The sequence below is a fragment of the Primulina huaijiensis genome, chromosome 16 (assembly GCF_012295235.1).
Source record: "Primulina huaijiensis isolate GDHJ02 chromosome 16, ASM1229523v2, whole genome shotgun sequence".
Taxonomy (NCBI): Eukaryota; Viridiplantae; Streptophyta; class Magnoliopsida; order Lamiales; family Gesneriaceae; genus Primulina; species Primulina huaijiensis.
Genome location: NC_133321.1, coordinates 8,690,946 through 8,704,732, shown reverse-complemented (window position 1 = coordinate 8,704,732; position 13,787 = coordinate 8,690,946). Strand labels below are relative to the sequence as shown.

Here is a 13,787-nt window from a genome sequence, read left to right as displayed (position 1 = left end):
CTTGGACTGAGTTGAAGGCTAGACCCGAGGAACGCCCAAGATTTTAAGTTTTTATGAAATGTCAAATACTCTGATTTCATGCTACTGGATATGAAATTTCAAACAAATATTGTGTCAAACTTTATTTTTAGATCTTTCGTCCACTTTTGAGACGTACAGTTTACTTTATCGAACTTTGAATGTTCACTTCAATTTAAGAAAACTTTAAATTTTTCCGCAAATTTTAAGTAGAAAAAGTACGGTACGTTACAGTAAACCCCCTACGGGCGGTCGTCCGTCGTCGTAAAGTAGTCTCCGCGAAGCTTTCCGGAAGAGTGGTAGTGATGTGAATCTGTCCGGGCATGACATGCTAATGTTTGGAAGAAGATTCAAGGAAGCATTGCATGGACTCATGAGCAATCGACAAGAGCTTGCAAGCAAGATTCCAAGCCTCGAAGAAGTCGTGATGCATAGGAGTGAGCTTGAAGGCCATATGAATGTCATTAAGTGTGGACCAAGGTAGATGGACTAGCGCCACAGCGCAGCGCTTGGAACAAGTGACCAAGCGCCTTGGCGCTAGATTGTAGCGCCTAGGTGCTAGCATGGTCGAATCTGTAGCGCCTAGGCACTACAGACTGGCGCTAGCATGGCCGAAGCTGCTAGGCGCTAGCTCTGCATAGCTTCAGTGCCTAGGCGCTTCCGGACCAGCGCTGCGGCGCGCCGTCGTGCATATTTTAGAAACACACAAAGGTTTATGCAAATCCAATCTTTGAAATTGAGAGAAAAACTCACAAATATGATTAAACTCAATGAATTAATTGTTTACAAGGTATGAAATATGTTTTATAAGGAAAAATACATCAAAATCCGTAACTATGGTTTCCATATCTAAAATCCGCATGTCGGCGCGCCGCGGTGTTGGTCTTGAAGCGCCTAGGCGCTGAAGCTACACAGAGCTAGCGCCTAGGCGCCAGTCTGTAGCGCTATAGCTTCGGCCATGCAAGCGTCTAGGCGCTACAATCTCGCGCCTAGGCACTTGGTCACTTGTTCCAAGCGCTGTGGCACTGGTCCATCCACTTTGGTCCACACTTAATGACATTCACATGGCCTTCAAGCTCACTCCTATGCATCACGACTTCTTCGGGGCTTGGAACCTCGCTTGCAAGCTCTTCTCGATTGCTCATGAGTCCATGCAATGCTTCCTTGAATCTTCTTCCAAACATTATCACGTCATGCCTAACCAGATTCATATGAGGTAGTCTTGTGTGTAAGCATAGCGTTTCTGGTCGAACCCACACAACCCAACTAAGAAAAACCGAACCTGACAGACACCTCTTCTTCCTTTTGGGAGGGTACTCCGAGTAGTGGGTACCACTAGGACCTTGACCCACCTACTCTTGTCTTGAATGGATATGTAGGAAGGGGTGCTCCTAATCGTCCAGGTCTTATTGTGAAAGAAAAAAGTCGCACTGCCGCAGCAGGCGGGTTGTTTCCTCTGTCGTTTCCGGCGAGCTCTTGGTTAGGAGACCCTAGAACAAGTTGCTAAAACAAACGGGGGAGGGGAAGATCGACCCGTTTAGTAGAATTCCGAAGAAGGACTGTTACTGTTGGTAGCAGGTGGAGACATATTTTTGGCCCTTTCAAAAGGAAATGTGGGTAGGATAGAGCTCGGCAGAGGGTTCGAGAATAGGGTAGGGTCATGTCCTTAATATTCAAATAATAAAAGAGTTCCAAACCTTTATGCATGCACCTTCATACAAGTGTTGCGTACAAGTTCAGTCCAGAATGATTGGAAAAGATCAAACCAATTTGAACCGCTCACATCACAGTAGTAGGAGTGACCGTAAGTCGAGCGGCAGCCATAACATAAGGTTATTACTTTCACACCTCTATATCTATAGATAGAGAGAGATCCGCTGCGTGAGGAACTCGACTTTGACTACCATGTGCTCTACAGGCTGAAAGGGGATCGGTTACAATGACCAGAAGCGCAACGGAAGTTTAAAATTTTTATTTTTCATAAGAAATTTTCGGCCACCTTGATTTAATGTGTAGCAAATACAAAAACAACAAAATGTCATACATAGTGTGTTTAGAAAAATACCTATCAACCTCTTGAGGTTGATGATGGCTCCAACTAAGGTGTAAACACCTTAGCTCTTGTATGGCAAGAACTTCTACAAGCTTCCAAAGAGCACTCCTTGCTCTAAAATAAAGCCCACCACCAACTAGGTAGATCCCCTCATATTTTGCACTAGAAAAATATGAGGATTTTTCTTTGAGAAGTGAGTGTTTTCTCCAACCATTGAAAAAAAAAAAAATGGAGAGAATGAATAGTATTTTCGGCCACTATTCATGCTAGGAGAGAAGGAGAGACATTTTTTTGGTTGTGGGAAAAGTTAAAGTAAAAAAGTTGCATGCCAAGCCTTGGTTATACAAAAAGTTGTCTCCCAACCTTTCACCTCCCATGCATGCAAGTTTTATTTGATTTTTAACAATTAAAAATCCATGGACTTAATTTTAATTATCTCAAACATATTTGAGACTAATTAAACATTACTTGAATTTACTCAAGTCCCACTAGTTAAATAATTATTTAAATTGAGCTCTACAAGACTCAATATGATTTAATTAATTCAACACTTGAATTAATTTAATTATTTGGACTCTACTAGGTCCACTAGTGTTTAATTAATTCAACACTTGAATTAATTTAATTTAGTCCATAATAATGTTTATGAAAATCACAATTTTCAAATACATTATTCACTTGGCCAAATTTTAATTTAGGAACACTTCCATAAATTAAAATTTACATTTCTCTCATAGAAGTCATACTTCTATTTTTCCTTACGCCTATAAACTCATTTATAAGCCGTTCAACACATTGAACTATTTTCTCCTTTATAGAAGTCATACTTCTAATTTTCCTTACGCTTATAAACTCCTTTATAAGCCGTTCAACACATTGAACTATTTTACTTCTCAACGGGATCTAGAAAGCTAGTACTTGTGTGGCCCTCAATGGTTCATTGATACAACTAGCCGTGGGTTCACATCTCCATGTGATTCGGACTAAACATGTCCTTATATGAGCATACCCCAATTGCTCCATTCTTACTTATCAACTCCTTGATAATAAGAACGTCAGAACTCAAGTCTGATAGTACCCAACCAATCATGTTAAACGCCTAGCAGCATCGCTTACATGATTCCCTAGGTATCAAATGATAGTGCCTGCAAGAACCATTCAATTATGGTTAGCGTACAGTACGGTCCCTTCAACTCATATATCCCGACCGATTCGACAACCATTGGTTTATCGAGAGTTGTCAATGAATCGATACTATGTGTCATGTCGTAGTTGCATCGATGGTGTAATCTATGAAACCCCTTTCATAATTACCACCATACTCTGATCAGAGATTTCAAACTACACGCACATGAAAACACATAGGATATCCATACCCGTAGGTAAGCGGTGAATCCCCGACTACAATGCATCGACTCCTATATGTTTCGCCATAACACCCAACCTTGCCACCTGATGACCCCTTAAGAGTCGGTAAACAAGTCAAAGTGAAATGCTAGCACATAGAGTCTCAATGTTGTCCCGGGTCATAAGGACTAATGGTGTACAACCATAAACTAGGACGTTTCCACTCGATAAGTGAGAACCACTTGGAAAGTCCTTTATAGAGGGTTGTTCAGTGCACTCTACCAGGAGCACCTATCTGCATGATCGGACATCACAATGTCCCCTACTAATGAAACATGGTACTCACATCGCAGATACTAGTCTCTAACTCGAGCGGCCTATATCCTTCTTAGCGGCGGCTGAATCGACTAGGAACTGTTTAGAATATACAGTATTCCAAATATGAGTTTCATGATACTCATCATATGAGCATCTCATATTCTTTCTACTATTTGTATATTCAAGGACTTTATCTATGCAACTAGCATGGGTATACAGATAAAGAAGTGCCAAAACAATAATTTCAAATATTACTAAAATAAAGACTGTTTATACATAGAGTTTAATTGTGAACACTCGGCCAATACTTGGCTCGACGTACACCTACTCTAACAATCTCCCACTTGCACTAGAGCCAACTACCCATATACTTCAAACCCATTGATTCCCGATGCTTCTCGAATAATGGTCCCGGTAAAGGCTTAGTTAGTGGATAAGCAACATTATCTGTGGAGCCGACTTTGTCGATTGACACATCTCCTCTTTCCACAATCTCTCTAAGGATGTGGTACTTTCTCAGTACATGTTTGGACTTCTGATGAGACCTTGGCTCCTTCGCCTGAGCTATAGCTCCCGTGTTGTCACACATCACCGGGATAGGAGCACCTCCATTAGGAATGACGCCCAACTCTTGGACGAACTTCCTAATACAAACAGCCTCCTTTGCTGCAGCCGATGCAGCAATGTATTCAGCCTCAGTGGTGGAATCCGCAGTGCTGTCTTGCTTAGAACTCTTCCAAGAGACAGCACCACCATTGAGCATGAATACGAACCCAGAGGTTGACTTCGAGTCATCGATATCGCTTTGGAAGCTAGAGTCGGTATAGCCTTCCAATTTCAGTTCTCCACCCCCATAGACCAAGAACAACTTATTGGTCCTTCTCAACTACTTGAGGATGTCTTTCACTGCTTTCCAGTGTGGAAGACCAGGGTTGGATTGATATCTACTCACTACACTTAGTGCAAACGCCACGTCAGGACGTGTAGATATCATCCCATACATGATGCTACCAATCGCAGAAGCATAAGGAATGCTTGTCATCGCCGCTATCTCTGCATCAGTCTTGGGAGACATAGACTTGGATAGGGACACGCCATGACACATTGGTAGACGTCCTCTCTTGGACTCATCCATCGAGAACCGCTTCACGATGGTATCAACGTATGTGGACTGGGTGAGACCAAGCAATCTTCTTGATCCATCTCTATAGATCTGTATTCCTAATACATAAGATACTTCACCCAAGTCCTGCATCGAGAACTTACTTGCTAACCATATTTTAGTTGATTGCAACATTCCTACATCATTCCCAATGAGTAGAATGTCATCAACATAAAGCACAAGGAATGTCACAGCACTCCCACTGACCTTCTTGTACACACAGGGTTCCTCAGGATTCTTAGTAAAACCAAACTCTTTGATTGTACTATCGAATCTGAGGTTCCAACTCCTAGATTCCTGCTTTACACCATAAATAGATCTTTGAAGTTTGCATACCATATGCTCACTTCCGATAGATGTAAACCCTTCAGGTTGAGACATATAAATCTCTTCCTTAATATCCCCATTAAGAAAGGCTGTCTTAACATCCATCTGCCATATCTCATAGTCATACCATGCAGCTATGGCTAGCAAAATCCTTATGGACTTGAACATTGCGACTGGGGAAAAGGTTTCCTCAAAGTCACCTCCTTGTCTTTGAGTATATCCTTTTGCCACCAATCGCGCCTTCAAGGTCAATACCTTCCCATCCGCCCCAAGTTTCCTCTTGTAAATCCATTTACACCCTATGGGAACAGTTCCCTCATGTGGATCCACAAGATTCCACACTTGGTTCGAATGCATGGAATTCATCTCAGATTCCATAGCTTCAAGCCGTTTGGATGAATCTGCATCAGATAACGCTTCCTTGAAGGTCCTTGGATCACATCCAAGGTTAGGCTCATCATGGCCCTCTTCAAGAAGCAGACCATACCTCATAGGTGGTCTCGAGACTCTCTCGGATCTTCTAGGAGCTTGTATCTCCTCTCTTGGCTCCTCGGGTGTGGGTTCTACAACTGTGGGTGTCTCTCGAACCTCTTCGAGTTCTATCCAATAGAAATTTCTTTTCCATAAAGGTTGCATTCCTAGAAACAAACACCTTTGTTTCTTGGGGATGATAGAAATAATATCCAACTGAATTTCTTGGATATCCCACGAAGTAGCATAAAATGGATCGACTATCCAATTTATCTCCCACTACCTGCTTCACATAAGTAGGGCATCACCATATTCTAAGATAAGAATATTTGGGTGGCTTACCCATCCATATCTCGTATGGTGTTTTGTCAACTGCCTTTGAATGGACATTGTTCAACAACAGTGCCGCTGTCTCAAGCGCATATCCCCCAAAAGGATGGCGGAAACTCCGTGAACCCCATCATAGACCGAACCATGTCCATCAAAGTCCGGTTACGAGCTCCGAAACACCATTCAACTGTGGTGTAGCGGGCGGAGCCCACTGCGAGAGAATCCCATTCTCCCTAAGATACTCTTGGAACTCGGCACTCAAGTACTCACGTCCTCGATCCGATCGAAGTGTCTCGATGCTTCGTCCCAACTGCTTCTCTACTCAATTCTGAATTCTTTGAACCTTTCAAAGGCTTCAGACTTGTATTTCATCAAATACACATACCCATACCTCGAGAAGTCATCGGTAAAGGTGATGAAGTAGGCATGTCCATGCTTAGTGGTGATGCTAAGTGGACCGCACACATCGGTATGGATCAAATCCAATAACCCTTTGGCTCGCTCCACATGGCCCTTAAAGGGAATTTTGGTCATCTTTCCTTTTAGACAGGATTCACAAGTCGTGAGAGCATTAATATCAGACATATCAAACATGCCAACTCCCACTAGCTTGTTCATCCTTCTTAGGGAAATATGTCCTAATCGAGCATGCCATAATTGTGCCATATTAAGAGTATCTTGTTTGCGCTTGTTTGTTGTTGTTATCGCTTGGACATTGTTTAGTGGAATATCTTTCAATTTTAAGTTATAGAGATCGTTTTCAAGTTCTCCGGTACCAACTAAACATTCATTCTTGTAAATGTTGCAAACACCTTTGCTAAATAAACAAGAAAATCCATCTTTGTCCAACATAGAAATGGAAATAATGTTTTTCACCAAGTCTGGTACAAATAAAACATCTCTTAACATCAACTTAAAATCATTGTTCAAAATTAAAGAAACATCTCCAACAGCTTTGGCAGCAACTCTTGCCCCATTGCCCATCCTCAAGAAGGTCTCACCTTCCCTGAGCCTCCTACTTCTTCCCATCGCCTGCAAATCATTACAGAGATGTGAGCCACAGCCGGTATCCAATACCCAAGAAGTAGAGTTAATTGAAATGTTTACTTCAATATAGAACATACCGTTTCCAGAACTCTTCTGGCCAAGATATTCCCTGCAGTTACGGCTCCAATGTCCAGGCTTCTTGAAGTGATGACAGATGTCAACAGTCTTGTCAGCCTTCACTGGTGTGGCTGCTACTACGGGACCCGGAGTCTGCCTCTTCAAGGGCACGCTCTTCTTGGGACGTTGGAAAGAACGCTTCTTTCCCTTCCCAGGTGGACCGGTCTTCGTACCAGATGAAGAGCCCACAAAAAGAACCGGCTTCTCTTTCTTGATAGTGGACTCAAAAGTCACAATCATGTTTACCAACTCCTCAAGGGTCGGCTCCATCTTGTTCATGTTGAAGTTCACCACAAAAGGATCAAATGAGCTAGGCAATGACAACAGCAACACGTCGGTGGTCAACTCCGAAGGCAAAATCAGATCCATGCCAACGAGCTTATCCACGAGCCCAATCATCTTTAGGCCATGCTCATGGACCGAGGCCCCGTCTCGCCTGCGCAAAGTGATTAGCTCCTTGACGGTAGCATGCCTAAGAGGCCCAGTTTGCTCACCAAAGAGCTCCTTGAGGTGCAAATGAATGTCAGCAGCACTCTTTGCATCCTCAAAACGCCTCTGCAGCTCATCATTCATAGAAGCCTGCATATAACCCTTGGCCTTCAAGTCATGGTCACACCAATCCTTGTAGGTCTGCAATTCCTCAGGAGTGCAGCCAGTCGGATCCTCAACAGGGGGCGACTCAGTTAGTGTATATGCAATCCTTTCCGAGTTCAAGACGATCTTTAGGTTTCTTAGCCAAGTGAGATAATTAGGTCCGGTTAATACGTGTTTTTCGAGTATGGCAGAAAGCGGATTGCGAATTGAAGACATTGTCAAATTTTGTACTGAAAAGTAAAACAGATAAATGTTAATGACTATTTTAAAATAANGACGTCGTTCATCTTCACGTGTCAAGCCTAACCCATCGATATTGAACCTTAATGGACGGTCGCCATGAGTTCCCTCAATAATATGAGCCGAAATCATGGGAGTTCCACGTAGTTCACATCACCATGTCAATGGATGTCACAGCTTTCCGGCACCCAAGGCCCCCCCAATAATATGAGCCGAGCCCCGAGCACGGGTAGCGTTCATCATGCACCCATTGTCGATGGAAGACATGGAAATTATAAACAAATTTATAATTCCCCTTTTCGGGCTTGATATTAATTTTGAATCTTATTCAAAATAAGGGTTTTTAATTTTGAAAGGTCTCATCATTAATTTTATTTAAAAGCTCGCCATGTTTGATCGTATGTTTGCCGGATTCATGCAACTTTGTTATTATCATAATAATAACGCACATACTCATTATTTATAACATATCATGCATATATTATAAACAGTAAACAAAACAAGGATGATCAATCGCCCCAAAACTAATGGCCCGTGTGAGCTAAACACGGGCCTAGGTCCAATCCTAGGAAAATGCATGGGATGCAAATGCAACTATTACATTAGCTTCCAATATTTACATGTCTTCGATCTTCATAATCATCAAGGCTACCATCTTCCAATCTTGATCTTCCACTATACAAATATTTACAAATAAATATCCATGGCAAATAGGGATATATCTCATGGGCTGGGAACGGGCCATAAACCAAGCCCACTTTAAATTTGATAATTACTACAATCATTCAACACAAAATATCCTAGCATACACCTAGCAAATTGGGCTTGGGCTTTTGATCATCCTAAATGCATAATATCACATATCATACAGCATCAATTAATTATCACAATAATTAATTGATCCAATAATATATAACTTGATCCAATCACTAACCGCCACGATTATAAACTAAATTAACAAAGTATACCAACACTTTTGTCTAGTTCCCAATTAATTTATTTATAACCGAATTTCTTGTAAATCAGAATTTACTATAAATAATTAAAGTCCAACTTAAATTATTTATTTCATGAGAAAATATTTGCAACTTTTGTAATTTTAAACTTAAGGGCCCAAAAACTTATTTTCCAACAAAACATTTTTGGCACATTTAAAATTCACAAATATGTTAGCCATCCAATGGCCCAACAACTCAAGGCCCATGACACTTTGATATTTCAAAACATCTTTTGAAAACCCTAGTCGTCATCGCCGTCGCCGGATTCCGGCAACAAAAATAATTTTTTTTATATGAAACATAGGGGCTGTTCTAGGGGCTGCCCTTGCTGCCCGAAATGGGCAGCACTACGGGCAGCCCGAGCTGCCTGAAACGGGCAGCAACATGCTGCCCGAAACCTCTCCCAAAAACAAGCCTCGGTTTGTTGCTAAAATGTTTCTCATGCGGTTAGAAATCAATCTCAATATAATATCTTGTAATTGCTACACAAATCGTAACCATAGCTCGGATACCACTTGAAAGGTGATCGGTTACGGTGACCGGAAGCGCAACGGAAGTTTAAAATTTTTATTTTTCATAAGAAATTTTCGGCAACCTTGATTTAATGTGTAGCAAATACAATAAACACAAAATGACATTCATAGTGCGTTAAGAAATGTACCTATCAATCACAAGGATTGATGTATGGCTCCAACTAATGTGTAAACACCTTAGCTCTTCAATGGTAGAAACTATCTTCAAGCTTCTTTTGAGCACTCCTTGCTCAATTATTAAGCCCACCACCAACTAGGTAGATCCCCTCTTAATTTGCACTAGAAAATTAAGAGGATTTTTCAAGGAGAAGAATATTTCTTCCTCAACACTTGAAGAAGAAAAATGAGAGAAAAAAGAGGAGAGAATTTGTCCTAAATTTCGGCCAAGGTCTCTTGAAGTGAAGGGGAGAATGACTTAATTTCTTGTCTTGGTGTTGCAAAAAGCAAAAGTGAAAAAGTTGCATGCAGTGCAATTTTTTAATCAAAAGAATTCTCCAACCTTTCACCTCCCAAGCATGCAATGTCATGTGGGCTTTACAAGGGCCCATGGACTATTAATTTAAATTGTCTCAAACACATTTGAGCCCAATTAATCCTTTACTTGATTTTAGTCAAGCCCACTAGTTAAATAATTATTTCCAATTGGGCTCTTCAAGGCCCAATGATATTTAATTAATTCAACACTTGAATTAATTTAATTATTTGGACTCTACTAGGTCCACTAGTGTTTAATTAATTCAACATTTGAATTAATTTAATTTAGTCCATAATAATGTTTATGAAAATCACAATTTTCAAATACATTATTCACTTGGCCAACTTTTAATTTAGGAACACTTCCATAAATTAAAATTTACATTTCTCTCATAGAAGTCATACTTCTATTTTTCCTTACGCCTATAAACTCATTTATAAGCCGTTCAACACATTGAACTATTTTACTTCTCAACGGGATCTAGAAAGCTAGTACTTGTGTGGCCCTCAATGGTTCATTGATACAACTAGCCGTGGGTTCACATCTCCATGTGATTCGGACTAAACATGTCCTTATACGAGCATACCCCAATTGCTCCATTCTTACTTATCAACTCCTTGATAATAAGAACGTCAGAACTCAAGTCTGATAGTACCCAACCAATCATGTTAAACGCCTAGCAGCATCGCTTACATGATTCCCTAGGTATCAAATGATAGTGCCTACAAGAACCATTCTATTATGGTTAGCGTACAGTACGGTCCCTTCAACTCATATATCCCGACCGATTCGACAATCATTGGTTTATCGAGAGTTGTCAATGAATCGATACTATGTGTCATGTCGTAGTTGCATCGATGGTGTAATCCATGAAACCCCTTTCATAATTACCACCATACTCTGATCAGAGATTTCAAACTACACGCACATGAAAACACATAGGATATCCATACCCGTAGGTAAGCGGTGAATCCCTGACTACAATGCATCGACTCCTATATGTTTCGCCAAAACACCCAACCTTGCCACCTGATGACCCCTTAAGAGTCGGTAAACAAGTCAAAGTGAAATGCTAGCACATAGAGTCTCAATGTTGTCCCGGGTCATAAGGACTAATGGTGTACAACCATAAACTAGGATGTTTCCACTCGATAAGTGAGAACCACTTGGGAAGTCCTTTATAGAGGGTTGTTCAGTGCACTCTACCAGGAGCACCTATCTGCATGATCGGACATCACAATGTCCCCTACCAATGAAACATGGTACTCACATCGCAGATACTAGTCTCTAACTCGAGCGGCCTATATCCTTCTTAGCGGCGGCTAAATCGACTAGGAACTGTTTAGAATATACAGTATTCCAAATATGAGTTTCATGATACTCATCATATGAGCATCTAATATTCTTTCTACTATTTGTATATTCAAGGACTTTATCTATGCAACTAGCATGGGTATACAGATAAAGAAGTGCCAAAACAATAATTTCAAATATTATTAAAATAAAGACTGTTTATACATAGAGTGTCATTATGAACACTCGGCCAACACTTGGCTCGACGTGCACCTACTCTAACATAGGCCGCACTCCATCTTTCTTCCAAACGAGCCCTTTTTTCTTTTGATTTTGAAGACGGGCATTGCATTCGGTTCGAAAGGCATGGTTTTCAGTATGTCTCCAGATTGGGCCTCTACTAGTCCGGCTAGCTAGTGAGCGGTTCTTTCGGGTGGGAATCTACTGCAACGCAAGCACCATTGTTCGCCACTACCCGAAAAGGAAAAGATTCGAGAGTCCAGGCTGAAAATACATGCATAGATAGTGGTCTAATGCCAAGGCTGACAACAGAAGCTCGGGACGGAGCCATATGAGGTGGAAGTCTCACGTACGGTTCTCTGAGAAAGGAGTGGCAACCTACCAGAGATTCAACCAACCACCACCGGTCAATTCAACTTTAAGGCCACCCTTTACTCTACCGTTATTATAGGGGTATGGGGTTCGAGACAAAAAAAGATCAAAGCAGCATATCAGTTTTTCCTTTATATTTTACAAAGGATCTGTTTTTATGCTATTAGCTATTCTGTTGATTCTTCTCTAAACAAGAACATATAATTTACAAATTTCATTAACCACAGAATTAAGTTAGTGGTGCCAAATCTTTCTATGGATTGCTTTTTTCGCCTCTTTCGCCATCAAAGTGCCTATGGTACCAGTTCATATTTTGTTACCCGAAGCTCATGTAGAGGCACCTACGGCAGGATCCGTCATCTTGGCAGGAATTCCTTTAAAATTGGGAAACTACGGATTTTTAAGATTTTTAATAACCATGTTTCCCGAAGCGACACATTGTTCCACTCCTTTCATTTATACTCCAAGCGCGATTTCTATAATATATACTTCCTCGACCACTTTAAGACAAATCGATCTTAAGGAGATCATAGCTTACTCCTCATAGCTTCCAGGATTATTGATTGTAGGTGCTATATCGGAGCCGACTGGAGGTATTAAGCTAATTTTCGAAATTTAATTAGATAATATTTCGAATTTAGCCTATTAATTTGGGATTTATGATTTTTTGAAATGTTAAATCGTTATTGGGATGTGTTTATAGCATTAGAAATAAAAAAATGAAAATTTTGTAAATTGCTAGAAAATATCGAAAAATTTCAGATTAAGTACGAGTTAATTTCCGAAATTTCAAGTTGTATATTATTGAGGATTTTAGGTTTATTAAGTTAAATATATCGTTATATTTGACTTTGCGATGAGTTTTAGAAATTGTAAAGCCTAAATTAAGGATTTTTGAAATTTTAGGCTAAATTAATTAATATGGGAAAAATAAATTGAACTTGATATGAAATGTATTATTTGACACATGATTGGGTTGTTTGAGAAATACTTAAAATATTTCAGTGGTAAATTAGATGTTCAGTTGAGATACACATGAACTGTTTTATTATGACGTCTATAGTGATGTGGAATGACGTTAAGTATTTTTTAATGAGTTGTGGCGTGCTTTATATGCTTCTGTGAATAACTTGATTGCATTCATGCATTTATTTGAGTTGATACTATGAGTGTATAGCATTTCGAGCCTTGACTCCATTGATTGCTATCATTACTGATCTGTTGAGTTGTTGAGTCATCTATGGAGCGAGTGATAGGATTAGATCACTCCTAACATCTCATCGATGGAATGAGTGATAGGATTAGCACACTCCTGATGACTGCACGAGGACTGACCGGGTCGCTATCGGACCCTCGATGCTACGTGCATGAATGAGTGACGACCTGATATTACATTGCTGCATTCCTGGCACGGGTGTCCACTGTTCCTATTGCTGATGCGTTTCATTTGGAATCCGTTTTGGTATCCGTTATTTAGTAGTTACCGACACGCATTGCATTGCATTTCATTGCATTTTACTTGATTTTATTTCACGTCAGTTATAATTGTCATAATTTTACTGGTTCGTCGTACTGGGGCCTGACCCTCTTTTCTGTTTATCCCGCGGTTGTTTTTTATGCCATAGCATATTATCCAAGAGGATTGGACGCGTCTGGTGGAGCGTCAGGTAGCGGTGCCCAGTAGTTGGATTGTTGGTGATAGTTCCTAGCTATATAAGTAAATATATGTATTTATTATCTTGTCAAGTTATATATTTTCCAGGGGATGCCATGCGTAGTTGTAGTGTTACTTATATGATATTTTGAACTGATGATGGGTGATCGAGCCTTGCCAACTCTGTATATGTTAGTC

At 40.5% G+C, this 13,787-nt stretch overlaps 1 pseudogene; it reads left to right on the top strand.

The window, feature by feature from the left end:
• Nucleotides 1-346: 346 nt before the first annotated feature.
• On the top strand, nucleotides 347-12,482 carry LOC140961650 (NADH-ubiquinone oxidoreductase chain 4-like; annotated as a pseudogene).
• The last annotated feature ends 1,305 nt before the right edge of the window (nucleotides 12,483-13,787 follow it).